Source organism: Heptranchias perlo, chromosome 11 (genome assembly GCF_035084215.1).
Source record: "Heptranchias perlo isolate sHepPer1 chromosome 11, sHepPer1.hap1, whole genome shotgun sequence".
Taxonomy (NCBI): Eukaryota; Metazoa; Chordata; class Chondrichthyes; order Hexanchiformes; family Hexanchidae; genus Heptranchias; species Heptranchias perlo.
The window spans coordinates 37,483,757-37,493,644 of record NC_090335.1 but is presented as its reverse complement, the minus strand read 5'-3'; the positions used below and the strand labels follow the sequence as shown (position 1 = coordinate 37,493,644).

Below are 9,888 nucleotides of genomic sequence, written 5' to 3'. Positions count from 1 at the left end.
GAGGTCTGTCAGACATTGGGGGGGGGAGGTCTGTCGGACATGCGTGGGAGGTCTGTTGGACATGGGGTGGGGGCGTGGTGGGATGGGGGTCAGCTGATCGCTGTGTCGGATTATGGCAAGTAAGGTTGTTGGGCCTGGAGGAAACACGCCTGCTCCTCCTGGCCCAAAAGCAGTGCAATAAAACATTTACCTGTTGATCCAGGCCTTCTCGCCTCCTCTTATGTGGTGTGAAGCAGAAGGCCCGGGAACACCGGCCCCCAGGAGTTAAAAATAAAATGCTATTAAAATGGAGGCCCACAGCCACCTTAAAAGATTTTACTGACCGACCCGCCTCCTGAGTGCGGAATAGTCGCCCACCCCCCAACCCGCATCTGTTGAAACTGGAAGTGTGCAGGTTGGGGTCATGTTTTACATTTTTACCTTCCAATCCACCCCCAACCCACCCGTTCCTGGGGTTAAAATTCACCCCATGCTGTCTGTATTAGACATTCACACAATCGTCTACCTGGCATTAATGATTCTTGACTCACTGTACTCTCAGTTTTTGCTCCAAATTTACTGTTCAGTATTCAGTGGTTATTTCTGGCACTGTTCCGTTATTCAAACTTTTTGTTAATCAAAACAAAATTTGATTTTTTAGGAAAAAATACAATTTTCACAATCTCAGGACATTTTTACCAATCGCCAACAACTAGGTAGAGTTTTAAGTTTCAAAATTGAAACAATGCATTTTTGTATTACCAATTTTCTTTTGTTTTGCTTTAAAATACAACAGACATGCATTTAGATGTAATTTTTTTGACAACTGTCACTGGTGCCAAAGCACTCAAAAATGAGGCAGCTGGTCTGTATTCAATTCTAAGGGAACTCATTCCAACTAACAAACACAGACAAGTAAAATGATAACAGAATCCCAAAATTAATGCAGCAAGATCAACGATCTTACAGTAATAAAAAAGGACTGTGCTTTAAGGGTATCTCACCTTCTTACACTGGAGCCCTGGGAAAATCAACTGCAATTTGCTAAAGGGAAGGTTGATCTCAAGAGTGATTTGATCCTGAGATTTGAAATAGGCTCCATTATAATATAAGAATAATGCAATGCCAAGTGAGCTATTAAAGGTGTATATTGTTCCAAATGTGGAGAAGGTTGAAGGGATGTCCCAGGGCAATTACCTAAGAAGACATTACAATAGTTAGCATTTACTGAGTCAAAACTCTATTAAGTGGTTCCTTTCAATGAACAGGGTCACAATTGTTGTAACTGTGCCTGTAATTATGATAGCTGATTATTAGCTTCTCACACCATGGACACACAAGATCTTGAAGATACTGTGCCATGCAGTATTTGAATACGGGGCTGTGTCTATAATTCCCACATAAGGATCTGATTTCAGAAAAAAGTGAAATCAATGGAATGAAAATCAGGCAGGTTCTATAAAGGGCATGTGACCACCCAGGCATGAAGGTGAAGGTCTACCCCCTGCCAGTTCCTCATTCCTCAGTGCATAACTTGGCATTTACCCACAATTATCAATTGTCTGCCCATTTTCAAAAACAATCTAATTTTTTCCCACCTTCCACTGTATTAACTATACCTGCTATTTAGGTGTCATTTGCAAATTTTGAAACAAAGCTACTGGTAACATCTTCCAGATCATTTATAAAAATGTTGAAAAGTATCAGTCCCAGCAACAAGCCTGTGGGACTCTACCCGTCATGTCCCTCCATCCAGAGTTCTCCCATTCCTATTCACTCAGGCTCCTTTCAACCAGCCAACTTTCAATCTATTTTAGCTCACTCCAATCATTACCATGTCTGCTGATCTTGTATATTTGTTTCTAACAGGTGCTTTATCAAGTGTCTTCCTAAAATACGAATATATTACATCTACATTCTCACCCCTTATTCATATCTTTTGTTAATTTATCAAAAAAAGTATTACATTGCTCTTCTCTTTTGGAAATCCATACTGCTTTCTATACCATTGCATGGGTTCACCATACTGCATTCTGTACCATTGTATGAGTTCACCATACTGCATTCTGTACTAATGTGGGTTCACCATACTGCATTCTGTACCATTGTATGAGTTCACCATACTGCATTCTGTACTAGTGTGGGCTCACCATACTGCATTCTGTACCATTGTATGAGTTCACCATACTGCATTCTGTACTAGTGTGGGCTCACCATACTGCAATCTGTACCATTGCATGGGCTCGTGTTAAGTTAGGAGTTTAGGTTAGCAAGGATGATGGGAAAATATTGTAAATTGTATACTGGCTGAAACTGCAAGGTATAATGGGTAGTATGGCCAAAAAGACTAAAAACATAATGTCAGCAGCTTTGGCCATAGCAGTCTGCATAAACATGTTTTGTATGAAACCTTGAAACAAGAACACTGCACAAAGATAATGGATAATTGGAAACCTTGGAGGCCAGATAAGAGGGGAGTTGTAAACCGGACACTTCTGCATGTATAAAGCTTGATGTAACAATGTAACTGGGAGAAGTTTTGGTCCGCCAAGGCTTCTCCCTGCAGCTGCTTGAAATAAAAACCTGTTTGCATGGAAAGGATCTCCTGACTCGTCTCTAGAATTGTGGTGACCACTAGAAGCTAGTCGAAAAGCGAGGAGGGAATTCTGCAGACCACAACAGATGGCATAGTCGGCAGGATCTCCGGGTCAAAGACTGAGGGGTGAACACCTGGGTGAGTAAGCATTCTGAGACCTACTTATCCGAGGTGTACTCCACTGGTCAGAGACTAAACAGGGAGATCAGAACAGAACGAGTCGTGGCAAGAGTCCGTGCAAAAGGCAGTGGGTGGACGCACTCACTAGGCGCAAGAGAGACGCCGGGATCGGGTATATTACCGAGGGAGTCGGGTCGTATAGCCAAACACAATGGCTAGCCAAGGGGCAGCAAACTCCAAAGTGGGGGGGAAGGGAGAGCATGGCACAACGCTTGCACATGAAATGTAAGAAGACGGAGGATAAGATGAAAAAGCCAGGATGGGACCCCAGAGTGGTCACCACAACAACCTGAGAGTTTTTGGAGTAGGTGGGGGGCAAGAAAAGAAAAGGAAGATGCCAGTTAAATAATACTGTGTTGTGAATATGAACAAAAAAAGAAAGCAGTACACGAGGCTTATGTAGAAATAGGGAAAGGAAAGGAGAAAAGGTGAGAGCTGGAACAAAAACTGAAAGACCGAATAACGAAGAATAAAGAGCAGGAAGGAAAAATACAGGGGTTGGAGAACCAACTGAAGATGATCCAGGCAGAAAAGGAGGGAACCAAAGCAGCCATAATGAGTGGAAGTTTAACGTTAACCCCAACCCACGGCGAGGGTGGGGGTGGGGGGGAAGAAGAACAGGAGGTAGGGCCACAACCCCCAGCCTATCCAGGGTCGGGACCATCGGCACCGCCCGCTGAGGGTGAACCCGCCCGAATGGCCCCGATACACACAAGGTATTACCCAGCTGCTGCAGACTCGGATGGAAAGGAGATCACCCCAGCAGTGGCGAGGGAACATTATGTACTGTTCACCCTTTTAGAGAAGGAACATGTCTTGGACAAATTGGGGTTATTAAAACCCAATTGCTTTAAGGTAGACTTTTGGCTGAAACTTGAAAGGGTGATAGAGCTGCATTCAATGGGAGAATGGGATATACACAGGATAATAAGAGGGAAACTGACTCCCGGACAGTGAGAAAGTCTGGGAGGTGATTTTAAATCCGAAGAGTGGATAAAGGGAAGCGGGAGGTACAGTGGCATGGGGGCAACGGAGATAGAAGATGATTAGGACAACGATGCCCAGGAAAACACATAGCGTGCGTAGCAGCACAGGATAAGATAGAAGTGGATCGGAGTAAAGAAGGGGCATTGGGAATAATATGTCAAAGTATCCCTGGAGTGTGGGCACGACATAAGCAAGACTGCGGGTTGATGAGGGTCAAGCCCATAGTAATAGCAGGAAGAGGACACCGACCTGGAAGACAATACACCATTAGAAAGGAAGCAGAAGTGGCCATGAGAAGAACAATGGCCCAATCAGAAAAGGAGGGGGTTGTCAGGAGGACAGTGTCTCACACTAACTCACCCATGCTACCGGTAAAGAAGCCGGATGGGAGCTGGAGGTTGACCATTGACTACCAACACCAAAACATGGTAGTGTGAAAATCGCACACCATAGTAGCAGACCCGACCACCGTTTGGCAAGGAGTGGGACCCCAACACAGAATATTTACCGTGCTAGTTATAGCCAATGGGTTTTGGGCTATTCCTCTAGCGGAAGAGAGTGAGGAGATGTTTGCCTTTACACTGGACGACCGACAATATACATGGACAAAGATACCAAAAGGGTCCAACAATATTCCATAAGTGCATGAGTGACATTGTTAAGAACATTGACTTGATGCCATACAATAGCATTTTAGTTCAGTGTGTAGATGACTTGCTGGTAGCATCGGGAGACACAGGGAATCATGAAAGAGCCATGCTAACGGGTGCTACAAGAGCTAGAGAAGGGGGAAGTTAAGGTGAACCCGAAGAAGGCACAATTAGGAAAGGAACGGGTACAGTTCCTGGGCACATGCAGTCACACAAGGGAAAAGGGAATTGACTGAGGACCGGAGAAAGGCACTCCGGACATTGCCCACCCCAACTAATGTGAGAGGGTAAGACAAGTGTTGGGACTATTTAACGACAGCAGAAGCTTTGTGGAGGATTACGCAAGAGTAAGCGAACCCATCCAGAGATCAGTAAAAGGAGAGAGGGGACCATCGGAAACCACAGAATGGGGACCCAAGCAAGAAGTGGTTTACAGGAAGTTGAAGGAGACTTTGATTACCGCCCCAGCATTGGGGATACCGGACCAGGAGAAGACCTTTGTATTGCAACGTGCGGAGGGAAAGGAGCCATACAGTGCAGTCCTGACCCAGGAGCATGGGGGAAAGCAGAGGCCGGTAGAATACTACTCAAAGAGGACAGATCCTGTAGCAATGGGATATAGCCCATGTGAAAGGGCACTAGACTACGCGACATGGGCCGTAAGGGTTAATGAGCCAATAGTGCGAAGCGGGAAGACCGAGCTGTGGACTAGACACACCATGGTAAAGCTGCTAAATGAAGGGAAGTTAGGGGGGTGTCAAATGCGAGGAGGAGCAAGTGAGAGATAGTTTTGCTACCCCCAGACGGATCCCTGATAATTAAAAGGGTAGAGAGGGATAACCCAGCCAAAGGGATGGGAATTGAAGGAAAACCTCATGACTATCACCTGGGAAGAGAAGGGGAGGAAGAATATAGTGTCAGAAACACCCCATTGACAGGAGAAGATGTGATAGACTTATTTGTAGATAGATCCCAGAGATTTGATAATGGAAAGTGGGCTGGGCGGCAGTAGACCGAGACGGGACCAGAGTAAGAACGGGAAAACTACGGGGAAAAGGGTCGGCCCAGCAAGCCGAACTGATAGTCATATTGGCGGTAATCCTATGGGACAAGAACAAGAGCGTAAACATTTATACGGATAGCAGGTACGCCTGGGGAGCATGTGTGGACTATGTCCCAACGTGGAAAAGGCGGGGATATGTGACCAGCTCAGGCATGCCCGTTAAGTATGCCTGTCTCCTGAAAGATATTATGGATGGATTGCAAGGGGTAGGAGAAGCGGCTATTATCAAGGTAAAGGCACATCAAGCGATTGATATGCCTGAGCAATTTGGGAATGCAAAGGCTGACTTGGCGGCTAGGTCAGCGGGCAATAGATCACAGGTGGGCACCAACCACTGGGGAGTTGTTGAGCCAGAAAAGGAAACGGAAGTGCGAAAATGTGACAACGAGAGGGTGTAGAGTATGTGAAGCTGGTGAGAGTGAGAAAGAAGAAGTGACAGCTCTAGGACCAGAGGACGTAAATGTGAAAAGGTTGCAAGGGGAGACTAGCTTAGAGGAGAGAGAGGAGTGGTTTAAGAAGGGAGCCACCAGGAATCAGGAGGATATAGTGGTAGGTCCAGAAGGAGGAGTGGTGGCACCAAGATGCATTAGGCAAAATGTGATGGACATCGGCCATGAGCCAAGCCACCAGGGTAGAACAGCCATGCTGCACCACCTAAAACGATGCTGGTGGTGGTCAGGGATGGGGCGAGATGTAGCAAAATTCTGCCAGAGATGTATAATATGTGCTAAAAACAATGCAGGATGCCGTATTAGGTATAGGATGGGATGACAGGAGGAACCCAGGGGGCCCTGGGAATACCTACAGATTGACTTTACAGGACCACTGCCTAAGAGCAAAGGAAAACAGTATTGCCTAGTGATAATGGATCACTTTAACAGGTGGGTAGAGGCTTTCCCGACTAGAGCCCAGACAGCGAGTGTGGTAGCACAGATAATAGAACAAAAGGTTATTCCCTGATGGGGAATGCCCTTACAGATAGATTCAGATCAGGGGACTCACTTCACAGGGAGAGTAATGAAGGAGGTGTGTGCGCTGTTAGGAATAAAGCAGCGATTCCACATTCCGTACCATCCACAAAGTTCGGGGATGGTAGAACGAATGAATTGGACATTAAAAACAGCCATTAAGAAGGCATTAGAGGAAACGGGTAAAGGCTGGTCACAAGTCCTGCCAAGTGTACTTATGCGCTTGCGGGCTGCTCTGAATAACAGCACGAGATTAACCTTGTGCGAGCTCATGACAGGGAGGGCACGAGACTGCCCGGAGACATCATATGTGGAGGGGAGGATGCAGAACCCCTGAGAGACAGAGTTAAGCAGTGTGTGAAGCAACTTTGATGACAGGTACAGAGGTTACGAGAACACATACAGGATCAGCAAAGGAATGAAGAAAGAGAACGGCAGGAGGCCGGGAAAAACAGGGAAGTGCCAGTGGTAGGTAGCTGAGTAATGTATAGGATAATACCTGAGAAAGGAGGGTTTAACCCTAAGTGGGGAGGACCATACCAGGTGTTGATGGCAACAGATACGTATCGTAAACTAGATATGGGAAAGAAGGGATGTCGATGGAAGTACTGGAGCCAGACTAAGCTCCACGCAGTTACTAACACAGACACACCATCTGTTTCTTACAGGACTAGGAGAGCGACGAGTCGGGATCTGCAGTATCTTTGGAACAGGCTCCAAAGGATAGTGCCTGGTATACCGCCAGGGCAAAATTGAATTGGGAAGGAAACCATGGAGAGTCTGTTGGTGCTACTAGTTTTGGGAACTCTGGGGATGCAGGGACTGGGTGTAGGAAGCGTTGTGGCGGTGAATAGGTCAGATTCGGGTTGGGGTCAAACGAAGGGTGCATTCCACCGTGGTAGCCTGCAACCAACTGGGATTGGTACTAGCGGTGCCACAATTAAAAGGCAGGGTTGGTAGCCCTGTGTACAGGATAACAAATATCGGTAGATGCGAGGGACGAGTGTGTCAACGATATGAAGGGATTAAGAAATATGCAGTAAACCATGACGAGAGTTTTATTAATAGTGATATGACCGGATGTATGACCAAGGATGCAAATAATGTTGTGCCATTATAAGTTGGGTAGTACAGGGAAAGCCCAGTGTGGGTTCAACACCAGCACCCAAGTCAACGGCACCATCCGGGCAATTGAACAAAGCTATGAAGGAACCCAGGTGGGATATGAAGGACAAAGCAAATACTGCATCTCCACTGACAGAAAGGAGATGGATTACAGACACATCAAGTGCCCAATAAACCGGCCGTCATTTTGTTTCATGCCAAGAGTGCACTGCCAGATGGAGGAGAGACATTACTGGACATTCACTCGCGAGAGGAGGAGACAGTCCTTGTCGTGGACGACACTGGTAGGAATTTGGGTAGATAGGTCTCAGAGTTTGGGTATCCATTACCAAAGCTGCCTGAACAGTTGATGAGACTGAGGGCCCAGACAAACCAACTACAAGAGATACTGTACCACATTGAAACAGAAGAGAGGGATATGGAGGGACTCACCAGGGAAATACACCTAACTACGTGGTGGGACATTGTGGGGAATTGGTGTAATTGGGGTACTCAGATTTGGATACACCCATGGTTGCGCATCATATCACATGTGACCACGTGATGTCAGATGATCGTGTTAATTATTCTGATACTAATGCTGTGTGGTAAATGCAGGAAACGGAAGCGAAGGAGGCTGGCTAAAGACATAGCCAAGATCAACCAGAAGGAGGGAGCGGAGCAGCGCTTGGAAGAACGAATGAAGAAATACACCAAGGAACAACGAAGGTGGAGGACCGAGGCCGACACAGGCGACGGGGTGGGCGCTGGAACCACACTGGTCTTGGCGGAAATAAAGGGGTAGATCGCGGGAAGTGTAAGGGAAAAAGAGAGGGGATAACCAGAGAATAACAGGGGGACTTATGGGTTAGCAACATGGGTAAACGGGGGTTTGCCATGGCCAAAAAGGAGGGCTTGTTAAGTTAGGAGTTTAGGTTAGCATTAGCATTAGAAAGGATGATGGGAAATTGTACACTGGCTGAAACTGCAAGGCATAATGGGTAGTATGACCAAAAAAAATAAAAACATAGTGGCAGCAGCTTTGGCCGTAGCATTCTGCATAAACATGTTCCGTATGAAACCTTGAATCAAGAACACTGCAGAAAGATAATGGATAATTGGAAACCTTGGAGGCCGGGTAAGAGAGGGGTTGTAAACCAGACACTTGTGCACGTATAAAGCTTGCTGTAACAATGTAACTGGGAGAAGTTTTGGTTCGCCAAGGCTTCTCCCTGCAGCTGCTTGAAATAAAGACCAGTTTGCATGGAAAGGCTCTCCTGACTCGTCTCTAGAATTGTGGTGACCACGAGAAGCTCATGCAAAGAGCAGAGGGAATTCTGTAGACCACAACAGTTCGCCATAGTGCATTCTGAACCACTGTATGTGTTCACCATACTGTATTCTGTACCATTCTATGAGTTCACCTTACTGCATTCTGTACCATTATATGGGTTCACCATACTGCATTCTGTACCATTGTATGTGTTCACCATACTGTATTCTATACCATTGTATGGGTTGACCAGACTGTATTCTGTACCATTGTATGGGTTCACCATACTGCATTCTGTACCATTGTATGGGTTGACCATACTGCATTCTGTACCATTGTATGGGTTCACCATACTGCATTCTGTACCATTATATGGGTTGACCATACTGCATTCTGTACCATTGTATGTGTTCACCATACTGCATTCTGTACCATTGTATGTGTTCACCATACTGCATTCTGTACCATTGTATGTGTTCACCATACTGTATTCTATACCATTGTATGTGTTCACCATACTGTATTCTATACCATTGTATGGGTTGACCAGACTGTATTCTGTACCATTGTATGGGTTGACCATACTGTATTATGTACCATTGTATGAGTTCACCATACTGCATTCTGTACCATTGTATGGGTTGACCATACTGCATTCTGTACCATTGTATGTGTTCACCATACTGTATTCTGTACCATTGTATGTGTTCACCATACTGTATTCTATACCATTGTATGGGTTGACCAGACTGTATTCTGTACCATTGTATGGGTTGACCATACTGTATTATGTACCATTGTATGAGTTCACCATACTGCATTCTGTACCATTGTATGGGTTGACCATACTGCATTCTGTACCATTGTATGGGTTCACCATACTGCATTCTGTACCATTATATGGGTTGACCATACTGCATTCTGTACCATTGTATGTGTTCACCATACTGCATTCTGTACCATTGTATGTGTTCACCATACTGCATTCTGTACCATTGTATGTGTTCACCATACTGCATTCTGTACCATTGTATGTGTTCACCATACTGCATTCTGTACCATTGTATGTGTTCACCATACTGCATTCT

At 45.7% G+C, this 9,888-nt stretch overlaps 1 long non-coding RNA gene across 1 annotated transcript; it reads left to right on the top strand.

Annotated features, from left to right (window-relative positions):
• The first annotated feature begins 2,471 nt into the window (after nt 1-2,471).
• On the top strand, nt 2,472-8,797 carry LOC137327225 (uncharacterized). Its single transcript, XR_010964392.1, has 2 exons — nt 2,472-2,713; nt 8,146-8,797. It is a non-coding gene; the product is annotated as an uncharacterized lncRNA (long non-coding RNA).
• Nucleotides 8,798-9,888: the final 1,091 nt, after the last annotated feature.